A 22,950-nucleotide genomic window follows, 5' to 3' on the forward strand; every position below is an offset into this window, starting at 1 on the left:
AAATCTTTACTATTCACTTAAATATTACTGAAAAAATATTCCACCGAGTTAATTCCCTACCATCCACTTAATAATTATTGATAATTAAATTAAAATTTTTTAGAAACCCATTGTATACCATACCTATACAATACAATATTATATAAAAGTTATGGACAAATTGTAAGGTTGGAAATGTAAACATATTAAATATGATAAATTAAGGAAATTTAAAAATATAAAAAGCAATAAACATTATAGAGCATTATAGAACACATATAGTACGTGAACATTATTTAACATTAGGAAGAGGGAATTCTGTGTTCGGGAGAGTTGCTGCACAACGACATTGCATTAACAATTTTGATGATCATTTTAAAATCCAAACTCTATGGAGCAGGGATTTCCAAGAATGCACAATAGGAGAACCTAGCAACATATACTAGACCCCATTCGATTTTATTAGGAGATTAGACTTGGGAGAAGTTGTTTGTTTTGTAGTTAAGTTACACATAGGGGCCACCCTCACTAGGGAATTACACACTCCCTAGTTTGATTTGCATGGAGGGGGTTAACTTTTGCATGTTGATGGTTAAGTGAGGGCCCACGATGGAGGACGAAATGGAGGGAAAAGTTCACCACGAAATCTATATAAGGAAGGCAACTCTCCTCATCTCATTCATCATTGGAGTATACCGATTTCTCTTTGGTTGCTCGAGTTGCTTAGTCGAGTCACTGGCTATTTAGCACGAGTTCTTCAGGCGGAGAGCTCATCCTTTCTTCGGGGCACTTTGAGTGCCACCATAGGAAGGTTTTCTTCATTTCTTCAGGAGTAGGATCACATTGTGATTTCCAGCAGTAGCATTCACTTCCAGATGGTGTGTATTTCTGGAGGACATAGTGGAGAGGAGGTCGGGCTTGTTGGTGATGCTTAACAGTGGAGTTTGGATGTGAGATTTTCCTGATAGGAGGAGGATTGTCAACATTTGGGAGAGTTTGGGAGCTGATTGAGCTTCTTGCTGGGCAGTGTGACTTTCGCACTACCTGGGCTAGCGTAGAGGCAATATTGGGAGCTGACTTGGTGGGTAGAGTATCAGTCTTGGAGGTTGAGCTTTGTCGTGGAGGTTAGAGCCTAGAGGAGATATTTAGAATGGTGTTTGTTGTGAAACTTTCTGAATCTTTACAAACAGAAAGCCTACATCTCCTACTTGTTATTTCATTCAACAAGTTATTTAATTAGATAAACAATGATGTAAACACTACTGCAGACTACATTGACATAGAGATCATAAACTGAAACAATAGATGAGACAAACACACAAGGGACACCGTTATTTTGGACAACGCGTCCCCAGAAAAACCCAATGCGGGAAAACCGGTGCAACAGATAGAGGGTTTGTATATTAAGTAAGTAAAATCTGAGTAAAACAGGTTGCCTCTCACACTGGCAAACCTTTAAGAGAAATCACGACAACAAAAATACATACAAGGGTTTACCTCGTTCTCCAAGTCAACACTAATCCACTTAGTGCTTGACTCTGACAAACAATGTGAAATCCCAATGCACGTCACTGCTTGGGCTAGTGTCTTGACTCTAGGAGATTGCGCCACCCCTTCTGTTGGATCAATTTGCTGGAGGAAGACTGTTGTTTAGACCTCTTGGCTCAGAACCTCGCTTCTCTGGCAAAATATTGGACTTCTAATGAATACTTTGCACTGCCACTGCCACTGCAAGAGACCCTCCTGGCCTGCGTCAACACTGCGTGAACCCCTTCCTGGGCTGCGTAGGCCTTTGTGCTGCCTCTCTGATGCTACTGCTGCCTTTCTAAACTCCTTTCCGATCCAAATATCTGCTTTTGCCCCTCTCACTTCAACTCAGATCACAGGTTCGTTTTTCTCAGCAAACCACGCCCTTGAAAAATCGAACTGATTTGATCACTTGGTGTATCTCCAACTGACCCTCAAGCCTTCTCTTATACTTTTCCCGTTGATGAGATATGTCCATGATTCACTAATTGTCTAGCTCCGGGAATGGTGGGAGCCATACCCAATCGAAAAAGAATATTATCCAAACGCATTTCAAGTAATTGCAATAGGACCTGACCCGTTGAGCCTTTGGCTCTTCTAGCAATACGAACATATTTGAGCAAATGCTCTCAGGCATAACTTTTCTCCATCCGTTTCGTATCAGCTCAGCCCGGAGTTTCCAGTATAGCGATCCTTACCCTACGAGCTACTATAATATATGTTCTCAACTTGATATCTATAAAGATAGATGGATCATCCATATCCAATTTGTTGTCCATCTACCATAGTAGACTCACTCATTCATATATGATGAGGGGGCCCTTTTAACTCAGCGGTAGAGTAACGCCATGGTAAGGCGTAAGTCATCGGTTCAAGTCCGATAAAGGGCTCATGTTTCCCACGAAGAAAGAAGGCTCGGGTGTCCATTTCTATTACATAGAGAGAAATATTTTCACTGAAATATGAATATGAAAATGACAACAAATCGGATTCGGATCCAGTCCGTTTTTTATCTTCTTTTATGAGGCGAACGACGGGAATTGAACCCGCGCGTGGTGGATTCACAATCCACTGCCTTGGTCCACTTGGCTACGTCCGCCCCGGAAAAACCAATATATCTATCTACAGTCATTTCTTCCAAGAATAAAAAATGAGCTAACGTTTGTTCTTATGTGGGTCGTCGGTGACCTCTGATAGGGGATCAAAGCAAGATCGATGACTAACTCTCAACTCTCGAACAAGTTGTATGGCTTATTATCAAATATGTGATAAATATGAAGTATTTTGTATTTCTCCCGGAGAAATATCACGATCCCATCTTCCCTTCGTTCTTTTGAACGTGAAAGAAGAATCTTTCTTCTTTCGTATCGATCCTTTGTCTATTCACTCATGGGCGATAATTATTGTTTTAATAACTTATAAATCGGGTGGAATTTCACCAGACGATTTCTGGGTCTTGGAGATCTAATGTCTTCTAGCCCCTCCACAAAATTTCGGAGCTAGAGCACATTCGATGCTACCCAAAATCAACACTCCCTCTTAGCGAGGAATGTGCTCTAGCAATACTTCCCAATAGAAGCATCACATTGATCCATGGCATCGGTCCTCTGTGCTGTTGATGCTTGGCCTGCTGCCCTTCATCCACTGCACTGCTGCATCCTGTACTGTTGCCCATGACACTGCCACTGTCACTACTACATCTGTACTGCAACTCCCTCTCAATATGCTGCATCATGCTGCCCATAGCACTGCCACTGCTAATTGTTGCACTGCAACTTAGTTGCTAAGAAGTAAGCAACTAAAAAGCTTCCCAAAGTTTGACATACTGGTTAGTCTGGTTACCCTGTGATGCTGAAGCTACCTCTGCTGCTAATCTGTGCTGACCCTCTGATGCTACTGCACTGCTGTTGTATCTGCTTTGTGCCTCCCACATTGCTCAACATTCTATTGCGCTGCTTCAGACTTTGGCACTCTAGTTCTGCCACTATCACTCCATCGTCCCTCGCATCAGCTGACTCCCGTCATTATACTACTGTCGTTAAGGGTTCCCGTAGCCGTATGTGGTCCAAGAGTTTGGTCACCTCAAGGATCTTGCCCTAGTGTAGTTCTCCCGACTACTACTCTATGTCGCCCCACCTCTTCTCCAGAGGTGCATGAGCACTCATGGCGCAATCCTCGTCATTGTCCTCCTTGTTAGCTTTCCCTGGAGCAACCTTTGAGTCGGACTTCTCTTTCTTGCCCTTCGTCTTAAGGCACTGAGTGGCGAAATGTCCTAGTTCCCCACATCTGAAGCATCTAACTTTGGTTATGTCTTTCTTTTTCCTCTTCTGCTGCCATGGCTGTCCCGCTGATGCGAGAGCTGCATCCTCCTCTTCCTCCTTCTTGACTCCGAATCCTTTGTCGGTATTTCCTCCCTTGGTTAACCGCCTGATTTCTTCCCGTCGAAGAGCTGCGCACATCTACTCCCAGCTGGGGAGAGAAGCCCTGCCCAAGATGCTCTGGACAAAGGTCTCCCAGTCTTCAGTGACTGCATTCATGGGAGTCCTGACCATGAACTCAGGATCTGATGTAGACCCCACGGAAGTGAGCTGGTTTTGAATCCTTTGCAACCTGAGAAGGAAGGGATCGATTTCTTCTCCCTTGTGCATTTGATACTGTCTTAGTTGGCTCTCAAGCAACATTTTCCTTTGGACAGAAGTTCCTTCATACAAGGTGGTCAAGGCCTCCCACATCTCCCTTGTTTCCTTTTCAGCAATATGGGGGACCACATGATCCTTGACCCCGTCCAAGATCATGCACTTCGCCTTTGCTTCAGCCTCCTCGTATTTCTTGAGAGGATCAACATCGACTGGTGCAACCACCACTTTCAAGGCATAATCTTTGATGTGATTCTTTTCCAAGATTGCCAGGATCCTGGCCTTCTAGATGACAAAGTTGGATGCTCCATCCAATCTCTCCTGATCCCTCAGTCCATTAACTGCCATCTCTACTCAAACAAGTAGAGAACAAGTTCTCTTCTCCCTCTCTCGCAACTGCCCTAGCAAGACTCAGTTCTGGATTTCTTTGGCGCTAGAAATCCTCTAAGGAACAGGTTCCTTCTAGACTCCCTCTGAGTCTTGATTTCCTTCACAGAAATCCTTCTGCAAAATAATGTCGAATCACCCCTTCTCCAATCCTCCTTTGCTGCTGCTCAGCAACCCAGACCTAGGCTTCTTTGGCAAGAAAACCGTAGAGGAAGTGACTCCCTCTACCTCGACTTCGTCTCCACAGACACTGTTATGCAAAAACAGCAACAACGTCCCACCAACACCACAGATCGAATCTGCACTGTTCCTTCCGCCCCGACAACTGACTGATCTGAGCCTCTTAGGCTCTCCGCTGGCCCAGAGAGCTGATGCAGTCATTGCGTGAGCTCCTCTCGGTTACTGCGTCTCCTCCTGGCTTAGAAAGCTGACGCAGGCACTACGTGAGTCTTTGCGTCACCTTTTCTGCACTACGTCACCCTTCCTCTGTGTTCCTTGGCTCTGAAACAACGCTGTCACTCGGGACAGCTGTGTATCTGCAGCAGATTCGCTGGATCTCTCGGCTGATGGCTTCAGTATCCTATGATCTGCAATGCTCTGATACCATGTGAAAATTCATGAATCTTTACAAATAGAAATCCTATTGCAGTTACTGGTTTAACATCTCCTACTTGTTATTTCATTCAACAAGTTATCTAATTAGATAAACAATGATGTAAACACTACTGCAGACTACATTGACATACAAATCATAAACTGAAATAATAGATGAGACAAACATACAAGGGACACCGTTATTTTTGGACAACACTTCCCCGGAAAAACCCAATGTGGGAAAACTGGTGCAACAGATAGAGGGTGTGTATTATTAAGCAAGTAGAATCTGAGGACAACAAGTTGCCTCTCACATTGGCTAACCTTTCAGAGAAATCACGACAGAAAGAAATACATACAAGGGTTTACCTTGTTCTCCAAGTCACAACTGATCCATTGAGTGCTTGACTCCGACAAACACTGTGAAATCCTAGCGTAGTCACTGCTTGGGCCAACGTCTTGCCTCTAGGAGACTGCGTCACCCCTTCTGCTAGGTCGATTTGCTGGAGGAAGACTGTTGTTCAGCCCTCCCGACTCAGAACCTTGCTTCTCAGGCAAAATCTCGGACTTCTGACAAATACTTTACACTGCCACTGCAAGAGACGCTCCTGGCTTGCGTCAGCACTGCGTGATTCCCTTCCTGCGCTGCGTAGGCCTCTGCGCTACCTCTCTAATGCTACTGTTGCCTCTCTGCCACATACTCTTTGGCTTGGAACTCCTTTCCGATCCAAATCTTTGCTTTTGCCCCTCCCACTACAACTCATATCACATGTTCGATTTTCTCACCAAACCACGCCCTAGAAAAATCGAACTGATTTGATTACTTGGTGTATCTCCAACTAACCCTCAAGCCTCCTCTTATACTTTTCTTGTTGATGAATCAATGATTGAGATTAAGTCCCTAATCAACGGCTAAGATTAAAACAGACTTGATCCTCTTCTCTTAGAAGCTTCTCACCCATATTTTTATTAATACCCATTAAAATTTTTATTCTCCTAAGTTTAGACTTAGGAACCCCATTAAATATATTAATTATTTTAATAACTTACAAACCGGGTGGAATTTCACCAAATGATTTTTGGGTCTTGGAGATTTTATGTATTCTAGCGCCTCCACAATTTTTCGGAGCTAGAGCTCCTCCGATGCTACCCAAAATCAACATTTGCTTCCCTTTCAGAGCTTGGAGGAGGACTTTGTGGCCATTCCTTGCACGCCATATTTTTGGAGCTGTTTGGAGGGTGTTGGCCATAGAGGAGGTCGAATCTGGGGGGTTAGATTCAGGCCAAACCCTTTTTGGGTTTTTGTGGGTTTTGGCCAAGGAGCTTGTGGCTGAAGTTTCATGATTTTGCACCAAAGGCGGGGTTTCTAGCAGTGCCTTGCCAGCCAACAGTTGTAGTTACTACGAGACAGCGCAAAGCATTAGAGGAGCAGTTACTTTCCAACATTGAGATTACTGTTTGACACTTGGGTTTTGTCAAGCTTGCACTTGAGGCAAGGCTAGGTGCATTTCCCACACTCTTGTACTTGCTCCCTTCCATTAATAAAATGGCTCAGTTGGTTCTCCTTTTTCATGTGTACTTAGTATTTGCTGATTGGTTAATTTTTCTGTGTATGAGTCGTATTTTCTTTTGTATATCACTATTTGTTTATGTTTGGAACATTACAGTGGTATCAGAGCTTAGATTCTGGCTCAGCCGTGGGGAAACTTTTCTATGAGTGAGGAGGACCGACAGAATACAGCTTATAGAAGACAGAATACGGCTTACAGAAGACAGAATACAGCTTACAGAAGACAGAGGTACTGAAGCAGGGAAAGGGAGTTGGAGATTAATCTAGACACAAAGGATCATGGGAAAGACTGTGGTAGCAGAATATATGGGTGAGCCCAAGAGCAGGGAAGAGATGGCCTTTGATAGCTTCTTGAAGGCTTTGAGTGATTTGGTGAAGGCGTAGAAGAAGATGCTGGACGAGATCAAAATGAAGAATCATGAGCGAAGCACTCACTGGGAGTTCGTAGTTGGAGAGACTTCAGGGGCCTCTCAACAGTTCGATCACCTTTCACCCACTGCATAGTGGCCATCCTCGAGTGAGCCAACTCGAGCTACTTTACCCTCTTTTATACCTTTGGCACAGGGAGAGATTGGTGGAGGTGAGGATCCATCGTTGATGGGGGAGCATTTCCGAGAGTGGCAATCCATAGGGGCAGACTTCAAAGAGGCTCTAACTTTCAGAGACTTTTGCAAGCTCAAGCAGAATGAGAATGCAAAACTATGAGCTACATCGTTCTATTGGGAAAATACATTTCCCTACATATGATGGTACTTCCAAGTGCACAACACATGCTTGGGTAGAGAAGTTGAACACATACTTCCAGCTGAATTAGATGACAGAGGTAGAGACCATCAAGATGGCCACATTGCACCTGGAGGGGGAGACACATGATTGGTGGTTTCATGGTTTGTCCACTCTGGGGCATGCGATCTTGACCTCCTATGAGGACTTCACACGGAGAGTAGTGGAGTGCTTTGATCGGAAGGATCCAGAGTCTCACTTTAGGGGGTTAACCCAACTCCGACAGATAGGGCATTCGAAGCATTATATCTCAAAGTTTTTGAGGGTGTTGGAAATAATACTGAGAGGGGGGGTGAATCAGTATTATCTATCAATTTAACAAATCTTCCTTATTTGATCTTTTGAATTATTCTTGCATATCAGTACCATAAAATAATGAGCATGAACAAAGAAAATAGACAGTCACACCAAAGAACACAAGATGTAAGGTGGAAACCCAATGTGGGAGAAAACCACCTGCTGCAATATGTCTCTATCTTCTTTCAAGAAATTCTTTTTACAATGATTTTGTACTGGTGCAGTCCTTTACCAGTACGCAGGCTGCAACCTGCAGAGAGCTACAACTCTCTCTCGTTTTCCAGTCTCTCCTGGAAGGGAGCTACAACCCCCTACTTCTTTTCATGAAGAATCAAATGATCAACAAGTATACAACAGATACAGTCCACTACAGATATCAGATCAGTAATCACAGAAACAACCCAGAACACCTTATGAACAGAAATATACAGTCAACAGATCATCTTAAGACAGGGACGCAATTTTTCTTTCTGTGGCCTGCGACTGAACGCAGTTTACCTTCTGCTGCTCTGCGTGCAGACGCACTGTTCCTTTAAGCTTCTCTGCGTACCGGCGCACCCAGTAACACTATCGCGCCGCGTCTTTCACTTCAGAGACGCACCCAATAACACAGTCGCGCCGCGTCTTTCGCTTCAGAGACGCACCTGAGCCCGGTCTTCCCTGCGTCTCGGCGCACTTGTCCTTCACTGAACCTGCGTCCCTTCAGATATAAAAGATATGAGGACTTCAGAACTGACCCAACCACTCAGATCTACAGATCTGATCATGCGCCAAAGAGATCACAGTCCATTAGAAGATTCGCCCTCATAGATCTGGACTAGATCTCACCAAAAGATATTCAACCAAGATGATTCAAAATCCAAATGAACTCCTTTGCTTTATATAGGCAAGCTCCTCCCCAAAACATGGAACAATACCACGAGCCGACACCATAGAAACACAAAACCGTCGGCTAGATACCACACAAGAAACCCCCACGTGCTTTTCTCTGCCTTGAAATGTGTGCACTGGGTGGACGCACCTCCTGAACGGCTGGCCTGCGTCCCTGGACGCGGGTTCTGCATGGTATACCTGCGGGGACGCACTTGCTGAACAGATTTCCTGCGTCCTTCTTGATCTACCACCTGAATGGGTTGCCATCAAGGACAACACCTGAATCATAATGCCAACAGAGGGTCTCAGTCATGGTGCCTGATTTGTTAGATGCGAGGAGAGTGTACACATTTGTAGAGGGGTTGACAGAGCCATTGCGGGGAATGGTGAGGTCTTGCAAACCATCTACTCTTTTGGAGGCAGTATCTTGCACTTGGGATTTGCAGGGGGCCATCCCCAAGGCTCGAGCTCCATTTCCTCCACCCACTCCCTACCCTCAGAAGGGAAGTGACACTAGAGCACCCACGACGCATAGAGTAGCCCAAGGGCATGGTCAGTTGGATGACGTGACCAGGAGAGACCTTAGGAAGAGGAAGTTGTAGATAGATGTCTTTCAGATTAATCACATTATCATAATTAATCACCTTAATTCCCAATCGGACTCCATCAAGTTCACGATGCAGGTTGAAGAGAATGGGTGCCTTCCCTTCCTTGACATTCACCTTTCCAGGTTGGATGATGTGTTAGGTCCCTATAATACTAGTGATTCCCCCATTACTATTGTCGTTATATCCCTTATTGTTATTATTGTGCCCCTATTGTCTCCATATTGTTATTATTGTGTCTTTATATTATTATTGTTAGGTCGGCTTTGGTTATATTGTGACCCCTTAGACTCCTATATATAGAAAGGAGGTTTTTTCATTTGAAACATCTAAGAATTGTTCATTTGTGTAATGTAAAGGAAGTTGCCCCTTCGAAGAGGCTTATTTCTAAGGCGTTGATCTATCTTTTCTATCTTTTTGTGAGCTGGTTTTGTAACATTAGGTATCAGAGGTTTGGATTCTAGGGTTTCCCTGCTCCAAACAGGTCTATGTGAAATTTCGCTATAACTTTTTTTCGGCGACGTTTTAGAAGCTAAAAAAAACCATTTGAGACGAAATCTTACTGAACCTTGCGCCCGAATTTCAGATCTCGACTCGCTATATTTTCGGAGCTATAATCTGAGGAAGTTAGGGTTTTTGCAGAGCCCCGAATTACATTCCAAACTGGTGACCTTGGGAAAATCGTCATAACTTTCGCTCTGAGCATCAGATTGAAGTTTCGTAAGAAGTTACAAAAAGAGGACGGACTGTAGTTTTTTGGGTATCATTTTCAGAACCTAAGGTTGAAACAGTGACCCGCGACACGTCGTACAAGTTCGCTCTATTGAACCAGTCTATACTCATGTCATTGTGGGATATTTGGCATAACTCTTCATTGGAGAATCCAATCTTGATCAGAGTTGTGGGGTTAAAAAGATTACGTAGAGGGTTACCGCAGGAAGAAATTTCAGACCTTGGAGATCCAAAATTATAGAGATACATCAGATTCAATATTGAGCTTCTACAAAGTGAAAAAAGGTGTGTAGTTTTTTCTAAATTCTTGCATAAGCTTGGTTTGAATATTTGAAGGAATTCAAAGGGCATAATGAAGCATTATTGTTGGTAATTGATGCCCCGAAGAAAGAAAATGGAAACACCTAGTATGCAACATGAGAGCTCTAGCATGACTCATGAAGAAGAGGAAGAAATGTAACATGATAGATCAAAATTACGAGACCAAGTGTAACAAATTTCACTCACACAAAAAGTAATAGAAGCTAAGATGGATGGTTTAAAGAAAGACGTAGAAGCTAAAGATGAATGACGTGGAAGCTAAGATGGATGGTTTAAAGAAAGACGTAGAAGCTAAGATGAATGACGTGGAAGCTAAGATGGATGGCGTGGAAGCTAATATGGATGGCATGGAAGCTAAGATGGATGATTTAAAGAAATACATGGAAGATTTGAAGACAGATAAGACAAAGTTTCTATAAGAAATGCTTACTAATGGCGAAAATGTAGTAAAAGAAACTCATGATGAGACCAAAAGTCTAAAATAAATGTTAATAATGATTTCATAGACTCTAACGTTGGATCGAAGAACCACCATGTTACAAAGATCAATATGAGGAAGTTTGATGGCAAGGATCCCAGAACATGGATACTACAGATGGAACAATTTTTCGATTTCTATAATGTGCAAAACACAAAAGGTACGCATTGCAACTTTATATTTGGAACCAAATCAGTTTGTATGGTATCGATGGCTTTGCTCTCGTAAACAAATTGTCACTTGGGCTATTTTTACAGATGAAATGATAGCACATTATGAGGATACAAAAAGCAACACTTTTTTTAGCCAATTGATAAATCTCAAACAAAAGGGTTCAATGATGGAGCACTTTGAGGACTTACAAAAATTGAATATAAGGGTAAAAGATATTCCAGAGGAGCATAGGATTGATGTGTTCATAGGGACTTTAAAAGATAACATCCAACATGAGGTTCGCCTTTGGGAACCAGATTCATTGGAGAAGGCATTCAGGTTGGCAAGAAAAATGGAAAGCAAAATTATGGCAACAAGGAAGCCTACCACTCACAATCATAAAGATGGAAGTGTTGCTGCCCTTAGCCATCCACAACCTATAAGGTTGAGACCACAACAATTGGAAGAAAAAAGAGCAAAAGGGCTTTGTTACAGTTGTGATAGCAAATACACTAAAGGTCATAAGTGTGCCGAGAAGAAATCATTTTACATAGATTGTGAAGAGGAGAAAGAAAGGAACAAGAAACGTCAAAAGAAAAGGATATACACCAGAAACAAACCCTAGAAAAAGAAGAAATGAATCCGACCATATCTTGTAATGCATTGGATGGAATTACCACTTCTCAAACTATCAAGACAAAAGGGCATATCAAGAAGAAAAAGGTAATAGTGTTGATTGATTCGGGGAGTACCCATAATTTTGTTCATTGTAAGATAGCCAAAGAAATGAATTGCTTCCTATATCGAGCACCAAAGTGTCGAGTGATGGTTGCAAGTGGAGGAACCATAAATTGCTCAGGAAAGTGCCATAATATCAAGCTATCCATGGGAGAATATGTATTGAATAGCCCAATGCTTTCCATTCCAATGGGTGGTGCTGATGTTGTACTTGGAGTCCAATGGTTACAATAGCTTTTAATTTTCAAGAACTTTTCATGAAATTCTCTTCAGAAGGAAAGGAAATTGAATTAGGGGGTATCGTAGGGAAACCGAGAAAGATAATCAGCTCTAACGGAATGACAAAGCTTCTAAAGAAAGAACAACGAGGCATAATTGCACAATTATGTTCATTAGAGGCTCCCACATCGAAATCATCCATTTTTCCAGATCTCCAAAAAGTCTTGGACAATCATTCCAAGGTATTTGAGACTCCCAAAGGCCTCCCACCTATTCGTGATCATGATCATGCTATTAATTTGATTCCAGGAAGTGTTCCTCCAAACATCAGGCCTTACGGATATCCCTATGTCCAAAAGAGTGAAATTGAACGTATGGTTGCAGAAATGCTAGAGGCTGGTATAATTCAACCTAGTCAAAGTTCTTTCTTTGCTCCAGTAGTATTGGTTCACAAAAAGGATGGATCATGGCGCATGTGTCCAGATTATAAGGAGCTCAACAAGCTCACTATTAAAGATAAATTTCCCATTCCCATCATTGATGAATTATTGGATGAATTACATGGATCAATTTACTTCACCAAGTTGGATTGTCGTTTAGGATATCATCAATTCAGAATGAAGACTGAAGACATTCCAAAAACAACATTTAGAACTCATGAGGGTCATTATGAATTTTGGGTCATGCCTTTTCGCCTTACTAATGCACCTTCTAGATTTCAAGGTTTGATGAATTCCATTTTCAAACCTTTCCTTAGAAAATTTGTGTTAGTATTTTTTGATGATATACTAATCTACAAGAAGTCTTGGAAGGATCATGTTCAACATGTTGACATGGTGCTCAAACTATTGGAGGAGAAACAATTATATACAAAAATCTCCAAATGTTTCCTTGGAGTACAAGAGGTGGAATATCTAGGTCATATTGTATCTCATGAAGGGTGTTAAGGTAGACCCTAGCAAAATTAAAACCATTAAGGAATATGGAAAATTCCCACATCCATAAAGCATCCACGAAGATTTCTCAGGTTGATGGGGTATTATCGCAAGTTTGTTAAGAATTATGGGAGAATAACAACAACTCTAACAACATTATTGAAGAAAGATGCATTTTCATGGACTCCAAAAGCAATGAAGGCCTTTGAACATCTTAAAGAGGCAATGTGCCAAGAACCAGTCTTAGCTATACCAGACTTCACAAAAATGTTTATTGTGGAATGTGATGCCTCAGGAAATGGAATTGGTGCTGTTTTAATGCAAGAAGAAAGACCCATTGCTTTGGAAAGCCATCCAATTAAAGGAAAGTATTTACAGAAAGCTATTTATGAGAAGGAAATGTTGGAAATACTACATGCACTTGAGAAATGGCGACCCTACCTAATGGGAAGACACATTTCAAGGTAAAAACAGATCATGATAGTCTTAAATACTTTTTAGAACAAAGATTATATTCATAAGAGCAACAAAAATGGGTCACAAATATGTTGGGCTATGACTTTGAAATTATCTACAAAAAAGGGAAGCAAAATATTGTGGCAGATGCACTCTCAAGAAAAGATGAGGATGTGGAAGTATTTTTTTGCGCTATTTCTATTATCCAACCAGATTGGATAAACGAAGCAAGGGATGAATGGAAGAATGACGAGGAAGTGTGGGCACTCATTCAAAAGATACAACAAGATCCTAGTACATCTGATACATTTAGCTGGAAAAATGATTCGTTATGGTACAAGGATCAGTTATATCTATGTAAGAATTCACAATTCAAACAAAATATTCTTAGGGAATTGCACATCTCTCCCTTAGGAGGGCACTCAGGATTTCTAAAAACCTACCACAGGTTTAAGAAGGATTTTTTTTGGGATGGCCTTAAATCAAATATTCAAAAGTTTGTGGCGGAATGTTTGGTTTGCCAACAAAATAAAGTTGAAACAATTAAGACCCAGGACTATTACAACTTTTATCCATTCCAAGCCAACGTTGGGAGGAGGTTTCAATGGATTTTATCATAGGTTTACCTAAGTTTGAAGGAAAGAGTGTTATCATGGTGGTAGTTGACAAACTTACCAAGTATGCACACTTTTGTGCATTATCTCATCCATTTAAAGGGAGTACAATTTCTACTGCATTTATGGAAACATTTCAAAAGCTACATGGAAAGCCAAAAAATATTTTAAGCGACAGAGATCCCATTTTCACTGGAATTTTTTTGGATAGAATTATTTTCTTGTCTTGGTACTCAGTTAGCTCATAGCTCATCTTATCATCCTCAATTTGATGGGCAAACTAAGATAGTAAACAAATGTTTGGAAGGATATCTTCGTTGCTTTGTATCTGATAAACAGACACAATGGGTCAAATGGTTGCCTCTGGCTGAATGGTGGTATAACACTTCCTTCCATACTGCAACAAAAATGACCCCATTTATGGCACTTTATGGATATCATCCACCATCCATCACATCATATTTAAGAGAAAATTCTAAGGTTCAAGCAGTGGAAGATCACATCGAGCATCAACAAGAAGACCTCCAACTCTTAAAGGATAACCAGACGTTGGTGCAGAATAGAATGAAACAGCAGGCAGATCAACATCGCAGGGAAAGAAGTTTTGATGTAGGTGATTGGGTATTGCTACGGCTACAATCATATAAATAAATGTCCCTCAAGCAAGCTAAGAAGGATAATAAATTATCACCAAAGTATTATGGTCCGTACAAGGTGTTGCAAAATATAGGTACTATGGCATACAAATTGGAGCTTCTTGCAGCGTCCCGAGTGCACCTAGTTTTCCATTTTTCATGCTTAAAGAAGGTTATAGGTGGCAAGCTTCCAGTTCAAACAATATTGCCAGAACTTGATGAGGAAGGAAAAATCATATTGAAACCTGAAGCAGTCAAAGAAACAAGAACTCAACACTTACAAAATCGGTCAATTTCAGAGTATCTCATAAAGTGGAAGAACTTACCCGTTGAAGGTTCCACATGGGAGGATGAGAATTTTATACAGAAGCATCCAGAACTACTCAAGCGTTGAGGGCAACACTTTTTTGAAGGAGAGGGGCATGTTAGGTCCCTATAATACTAGTGATTCCCCCATTACTATTGTTGTTGTATCCCTTATTGTTATTGTTGTGCCCCTGTTGTCCCCATATTGTTATTATTGTGCCTTTATATTATTATTGTTAGGTCGGCTTTGGCTATATTGTGACCCCTTAGACTCTTATATACAGAAAGGAGGTTTTGTCATTTGAATCATCTAAGAATTGTTCATTTGTGTAATGTAAAGGAGGTTGCCCCCTCGAAGAGACTTATTTCTAAGGCGTTGATCTATCTTTTCTATCTTTTTGTGAGCTGGTTTATAATATGATGGTTCTGTCTGTCACTAGGTGTTTCGAAATAAAACTCACACGGAACAAAATCTCCATGCCAACGCTCATCACTTTCTGGCTCAAAAATTTAGGGTTCTAAGCACTTTTGCTACCTGTGCTCTAAGATCTCTGATGATAGCCACCTCGATCAAGAGAAATCTCATCTTCTTGAGGTCTTTAGAAAGAATGGGTATAGCATGTCTCAAAGCCTCAAGGCCTTTCACAAAGCAGGCAAAGCCCCCAAAGTTAAACATGCTCGCGTTGATCCTGTCTCTAAGGTTCACCTCCCGTATATCCAAGGAACCACAGATAGGATTGCCCATATCCTTAGGAAGATTAATGTCACTTCCTCATTTAGGCCTCTCAATACCATTAAAAATTCTTTGGGATCAGTTAAAGACGCTATTGACCCTAAGGACACGAAGGGTGTCTACCTTATTCCCTGCTCCTGTGGTATTCCCTATATTGGGGAGACAGGCAGGTCGATCAAACAAAGAATCCATGAGCATGCTGCAAATATTAGGAACAATCGGTCCCGCTCTTTGGCCCTAGCTGAGCATGCAGAGAAAACAAATCACCATGTTTGCATTGTAGAAGCCAAAGTCATTGCCAGGGTGGATCACTTCCACCATGGGAAACTTAGGGAAGCCATTGAGATTGAAAGGCATGCCAAAAATCTTAATGGGGATGACGGTTGGAAATTAAGCAAGAGTTCGATTCCGGCTCTCACCTCTTGATTCCTCTCTTTTCCTTGGTTATTTTTATTTCTAGGTTATTTTTAAGTGTTATTTTATTTATAATTTGTATATAACCTGTTTATATTCAATATTAATAAGGGACCCCTTTTTCTCACTTGTCATTTTAATTTAATGAACCTTTATTATTAGTTATTATAACATTAAGATAAAATACTTTCTTGAAAATAGATTTTAGACTTTAATATTTCGTTAGAATATTTTATAACAACTAATTTTTAAATAAATTTATTTAATATTTAAACAAGTCAATTTTTTTTTTTTTTGTTGTCACATAATCAGTTGTTATTTATATTCCAAAAAAAGTTTGGGAGACTGAGCTCCTGCGATGCAAAGTTTTAAGCCCGAAGGAGAAGCTAGGAGATGATTGGGAAGACAAAATTCCCCTTTTCTTTTGTCATTTCTGACTCTTGGGAAACAAGAGTAAGTATGAATTCTAACAAACTGAGACAGAAGTAAGCGATATCTGCAACACATCTTTAATCTATGCTGATATCACTGATCTGGCATGCTGTTGAATCTTCTGGTTTGCTGTCGACTTCAACATTCCTGAGACTTGAAGAACTGGTGTTGGGTGCATTCCTTTTCTCCATCATGTACTTCAAGATTTCGATTGATTCCTGGACCTAACTGCATTTATTGGCCAGATCATTAAACTGTTCTTGGAGCGAGGAGACTCTGTGAAGAAAGACTGATATCTGCTTCATATTTCTCACTGGTCAGTCTGACATGGGAATCTATTTTTGTGTCCAGAAGTCCTTGATGCGCGCGGATTTGTTCCAGTTCCGCCTGTAGATCAGCGCAATGCAGACAGTCTTCAATTCTTGCCATATCGTGGATGCTGGGTGCTGTCTTAGTGCTCTGCTTGGGTTGAGAAAGACCTAGAACGTTTAAGGAGTCCTGTCTTGTCGATGAAGATAAAGATGAAGAAGGACTAGAAAAGAGATCGCCCTGGTGAGCAGAAGAACTGAGGGGATAACCCTTTTGAGTCGAAGAAAGGGAGAAAAGAGGAAGGTACCGTGGAGAAGGGATGAGGACAGAGCGCAGATCAGAAACGAGAGTGAGGGAATCGAGTCAAACGGGGTGGAGCGGAAGGGGCGACGAGACTGTTGGGAGGAGAGAAGATCTCAATCAAAGATTTGACGGAGGAAGGGAGATGCAGATGTCTGTTAGAGAATCCCATGAAGATGCTGCGGAGGACAGGGTCGGATGAATTGCCACAGATCATGATGAGGGAAAAGATTACAGGAGATGATGATGGGATTCTAAATTATTGCAGAGAAGATTGCCTTTGGGTTTGCAACAAGCTCTGTTGGCACGAATGTCAGCTTCTTTGTTGAGAGAGTAGAGCACATGGAAAAATCGAAGTTTCATATTTTGACGGGTTAGAGCTTGACACCTGTTAATCGTTTGCTGAAGGAAGATATTGGATGCATTTCAATTGCAAACCATGACACTGATGATTGTGGCTAAGTCTCCAAAAATCATCGCTTTGCTAATTCCAAATTTTTGGAGTTGATTTAGTCCTTGATAGAGGGCAAAAGCTTCTGCCCTGTTGTTGGAAAAGGAACCCAATCCCCATTCATAAGTGGCTATAGTGCTACCACTGGATGACTCCGCTTACACATGCTGTTCCTGGGTTGGGATTTAGAAGCTCCATCGAAGAAGAGATAGTGGAGATTGCTGCCTCGGAGCCAGCTTAAGAATTCTTCTTCTTTGTTTCTTATTTTCCAATTATGATTAGGGATGCTAGATTGGATGCTGGAATTACTTTCAATCTGATTACTATTGCTATTATCTAACAAATAGCCAATGAAATCCCTTTCCTGAACACAGAGGCCAGCGACATCAATTTTCTTCAGATTTTTGGCAGAAATGGTTTTTAACGTCAAACTTTTTGCCTTGCTGCAGAGATGCCTTATGATGGTTTCCTTGTCTTGGAAGATCATACGGTTCCTTGCCAACCAGATTTTCCACAGAAGGGCATAGGGGAGGGCATCCCAAACCCGTTTGGCTATATTGTTCTTCTTATGCTGCCAAGGGTAACTCTTCTTCCATAGATTTAGAACCTCGCCAATGGAGTTTTGGGAATTCCATGGGAGATGATTGTTGGGAAATATTCCTTTCTAGCAAGAAATTGCAAAAGGATAGGTGATAAAGAGATGCTGGATGATTTCTTCTGCTTCTTTACAATTTGGGCATCGAGAAGGTCTTGCTATACCTCTCTTTTGCAGATTATCGGTAGTGAGTATTTTCCCTTTCAAGAGGGTCCAGATGAAGAATTTGATTTTGGGGATGGCCTCGAACTTCCAGACAATTTTCCAGTGTGTCCAAGCAGGAGCAGGATGATCTTTGTTGCACAAATATTGGTGGCCAGCTTGAATTGTATAGTTAGAGCCTGTAGGATCCCATCGAAAACTGTCGATGTCGTTTTTAATTATGGGGGCAATGCTGTGGAGATGAGCTTGAAGGATGTCAAAGCTCTCCTTAAGATCTAAGGGTATGGGTGGAAAAGTCCATCCCATCCATATCTGCGAGTGGGTGTCCCATTGCGAGATTTGGTCCAGATTATGAATTCCCTTATTGTAAAGAAAGGGAAGGACTTTATCCGTACCTGGTTGAATGCTGATAGATTGATTCCCCATAATTTTGTTTGCACCAGTTTTGATACTGCGGCCTCCCTTGGGGACTTTGGAGGTGTTTTGGGCCAAAAAATTGATTATTTTTTGCATAGTTTCCACACTGTTCCTAGTGGGTATTTTGCAGTACGAAAGCTGCTGTCTTGGGTAGCTTAGATATTTGACTTCTAGTACTCTTTTCCACCATGCTGGTTGCTCACTGATCAGTCTCCACACGCTCTTGTCTCCAAAAGCCAAATTTGAGAGCTTTGGAGATCTGATTCCGAGTCCTCCACAATCCTGGCCTTGAATTATTTGCTTCCAGTTAACAAGATTGAACTTCTTTTTTTCATTTTTCCCCCCTTTCCAGAGAAAATGGCGGAGAATACTTTCCATTTTATTATGGAATATGGCTGAAGCCTGCTTTAGTATGAATTGCTAGAGTGGAAGAGATGAGAGCCTTGATTTTAGGAGAACAAGGCGGCCTGCCGGGTTAAGCCATGTAGAACGCCATTGCTGCACTTTCCTCTTCATTTTGTCTATAATTGTGTCCTAGATTTTAGCTTTTAAGGGCCCAATGCTCACAGGAATTCCCAGATAGGTGAAACAATCCCTATTCAATTTGCAATGGACCCCAAAAGTGTTGGTTATATATGGAGGGTTTGTGCTGCTGCATGCCAACCAAAGATGCAACTTTTTAAATGGTTGATCATGCCTACTAAATAACTCATATATTTGTCTAGAAGAATTTTGAAACGACGAGCTATTGTGACAGACGCCCCTCCTATTAACAGAGTGTCATCCGCAAATTGGGAATTGTTTATGTTTTTGACTCTGTTCTCGAATATTATGCAAGTGATGAGACTAGTTCGTCTCTTGTAATCTAAAGCTTTGCTGAAGGATTCCGCCATCAAGATAAACAGGTAAGGGGAGAGAGGGCAACCTTGTCTCAGCCCTCTCGAAGATTGAAAGGGAGGTCCAGGCCTACCATTGACAAGGGGGGAAATCCAAGGCTCCATGATACAAGCTTTGATGAGATCAAGGAGGGGCTTAGCAAAACCCATTTTCTTAAGGACAACGATTAGAAATGAGTGCCTTACCCTATCGAAGGCGTTGGCCAAATCCAACTTCAAGATGAACTCTTTTTCTTTTCTGGAATGACTGGAATGGATTGCTTTTTGAACAAGGAGGATTGAATCAGAGATTTGCCTATTGGCCAGAAAACCACCCTGATTTTTCGATATGAACGAAGGAAGAAGAGGTTTGAGACGGGTAGCTAAGATTTTTGTGAGGATTTTTGTAAGAGGAGTTGCAAAGAGAAATGGGTGATTCTCTTTGGGGATGAGGGCTAGGTAGGTGGAATTGGTATAGCCTCCAATTTTTCCTTTGCACTGGATCCATTTCATCATTTTGATAAGATCCTTTTTAATAATACCCCAATGAGCTCTGTAGACGTAGATTGGAAAGCCATCCGGTCCAGGAGCTTTGTCTAGTTGGAGAGCTCAGATGGCTCCTCTTATTTCTTCTTCTTCTATCTCCTTACTCAAGTTGTCATTGATTTCTTTGCTGATCCCACTTGGAAGGTATTGCAGCAGGTCTGAATAGTCTTCCTCTTCCTTAGTTTCTGTTAGGAGTTCTCTATAATGATTTGAAGCTGCCTGCTTGATAGCTCCTTGGCTGGTTTGTAAATTGCCTTCTCTATTAATGATAGAGGTAACGCTATTCCTAATTTTCCAAGCTGTAGTTTGCTTATGGAAAAAAGCCGAATTTTTGTCTCCTCCTTTTAGCCATAACTGCCTAGACTTAATTCTCCATTTCTGCTCTTCTTCTCTATTGATGTGATATCGCTGACAATAGAGTTTATATTCACGATCTTTATCTTCCTGCTGAAATCCGCGCTCCTCAATTGTGCTATGGAGATCCTCCAATTTGGCTTTGGTCTCTCTCTTCTCTTTTTTCCGGCTCCGTGTAGTAGTTTTTTGCCCAGTCTTTTAGAGCATATTTGACTCTTTTAATTTTCCTTTCCCAAATATATCATGGTGATCCTTCTATGTGCTGCTGCCAACTGCTTTGAATAATACTTTTGGCCATTGAGTTATCATTCCACAGAGGACTGTACTTAAAGGGAATAGGTCCCAATGAGCAGTGGGTTTCAAGAACCAGAGATGTGGGGTAGTGATCTGAAGCTGTGAAGGGATAGATGAAGGCGTAAGCTGCAGAGAAAGTGGAGAGAAGTGAAACATTCACCAGGATTCTATCCAACCTTTCCATAATGTTGTTTTTCCCTAGCCTGCAATTATTCCAGGTGAATCTGCAGTTTTTTGGGATTACATCAATAAGGTTGAGGTCTTGCATGATAGTCTCCACTTGGTTTCTATAGGGATCTGAAGAGAAGCAACCTCCTCGCTTCTCATTGGAGTGCAAAATGAGATTTAAATCTCCCCCAGAATAATGTTACTATTTTCTTCTTCATCTATATTTTCTTTGAGAGTGCCCCAACATTGCTCCTTGTCTCTATAATGGTTTGGAGCGTATACATTATAAATGACTATCCTTTGATTATTTGTAATGCTCTCCAGAGTAGTCTTTATCCAATGTTGATTGATTGTTTCTGCTGTGAGACTCCAAGTGTTTTGGTCCCAAAGCATTGCGATTCCCCCAAAGGCTCCTCTTGATTCACAAATGCTGCCTTTGTACTGTTTATGATGTGCTATGATTTTTTTCATTTCTTGTTGCCCTTGCTTTGTTTCTTGAACTAATACAACTCCTGGTTTCTCTTGATTTATTAGATCTTTTAAGGCAGTTATTTTGGAGGGGTGCCCTAGTCCCCTACTGTTCCAGGAGAGGACTTTCATCATTTCATGTGGGGGTTACAGAGAGTCGCTCGCCCTCCTTGCTCCTTATTTGCTATATCTTTGTCGATTTGTCCCAAGATGTAGGACTCTATGGGGTTCTGGGTGCTCATGACTATATCCTTCTGGGTATTTTCATCTCTTTGCTGCTTGGCGGATTTCTTTCTTGGCCCATTTCTCTTTTGAGTGTCTAAGGTTGCACCATGCTCCTTTGAGTTACCTCTGGTGATTCTAGATGAGGGTGGAGGAGATAATCAGAGGGAGAGGAGATTCAAGGGCATCGATTTGAGCCACGCGGGGGGTGGGGGGATTATCCTCTGGGGGAGTGAGAAAATGGAAAGGGTTGGAGGACGAAGGAGGTGGTTGGGGATGGGGCTGGTCCAGCGGGGGAAGGGAGGAATTAGAGAGGGATGAGGAGGATGGCATGGGAGGATTACGAGCAGAGCCAACTTCTGGGTTTGACTTGGCGGCGGGGGCTGCGTTATTTTTCCTAACTGTTTCCCAATGTTCATTTTGCGAAGTATTCTCTGCATCAACTAATTTAGTACAACAGTTAGCAAAATGTCCATATTCGTGGCATACCTTACGCTTGAAGGGAATCTGTTCGTAGTCCAATTGTTGAATGTGGGTCCAATCATCCACCTTGAGCTTAATGGCCTCTGGAAGTCTTTTTCCGAGATCTACTTCTACGCATATGTGGGCACAAGCCTGCATGTTGTCTTTTGGTTCACTGCGGTCAATGTATCTGCCCACAACATTCCCAATAGCTCGGATCGATTCGTCTCCCCAGCACTGGAGAGGGAGATGTGGAAGTCGAACCCAAACAGGAACAACGCTCGGAATATCCAACTCTGGAGTCCATTTCTTGAGATATAGACCTCTTGAATCCATGAAATAGGGCCCATTCCTGAATATCAAGTCTTTGTCTTCTTTGGTTTCAAAATCAAAGGTGAAGTACCCTTTTCCACAAAATCGAATGGAGATTTTGCCTTGCATTTTATCAAACCAATTCCTTTCAACCCATCTTTGAACTTTTTTCGGCGATGGCTAGAGCCCAGTAAATTGCCCAATGAGACCTTGTTCTGTTAGTGCAAGAGCAGCCATACGAGGCAGAGCTGGGGGAGATTGACTCCCTGCAAAACATCGAGCTTCTTCATGAACTTGGAGATTGCTGGGCAAGGCCACTGGGGAGGTAAAGACTTAACCAGAGCTGAGAAGGCCTGTTGAGAAGCGGCCGCCTCCGGTGAAGCCTCCGAAGGGCCACGGCAGAGAGCCGAAGGCCGAGGCGCGATCAAGTTGGCTTGACCTAGCAGGGCGCGCTCAGAGGATCCCGTTTTTCTTAAACAAGTCAATTATTATTAAAAATATAGAATATTAATTTATTCCTAACAACTAGTTTTTAAATAGATAATATTTCAATACATTTTATTTATTTGGACTTGTAACAACTGGTTTTCTAACTAAT

The 22,950-nt window shown here is 41.8% G+C and overlaps 1 protein-coding gene and 1 non-coding gene across 3 annotated transcripts in view; both read left to right on the forward strand.

The window, feature by feature from the left end:
* The window catches only part of PWD (chloroplastidic phosphoglucan, water dikinase (ATGWD3)), a 327,315-nt gene that overhangs the window by 26,380 nt on the left and 277,985 nt on the right, over window positions 1-22,950 (forward strand). The window lies entirely within an intron of this gene.
* Window positions 2,325-2,396, forward strand: TRNAT-GGU (transfer RNA threonine (anticodon GGU)). Its single transcript has one exon. It is a non-coding gene; the product is annotated as a tRNA-Thr (tRNA).

The sequence above is a fragment of the Pinus tabuliformis genome, chromosome 8 (genome assembly GCF_031772625.1).
Source record: "Pinus tabuliformis cultivar Carrire ecotype Pingquan chromosome 8, CPIR1, whole genome shotgun sequence".
Lineage (NCBI taxonomy): Eukaryota > Viridiplantae > Streptophyta > Pinopsida > Pinales > Pinaceae > Pinus > Pinus tabuliformis.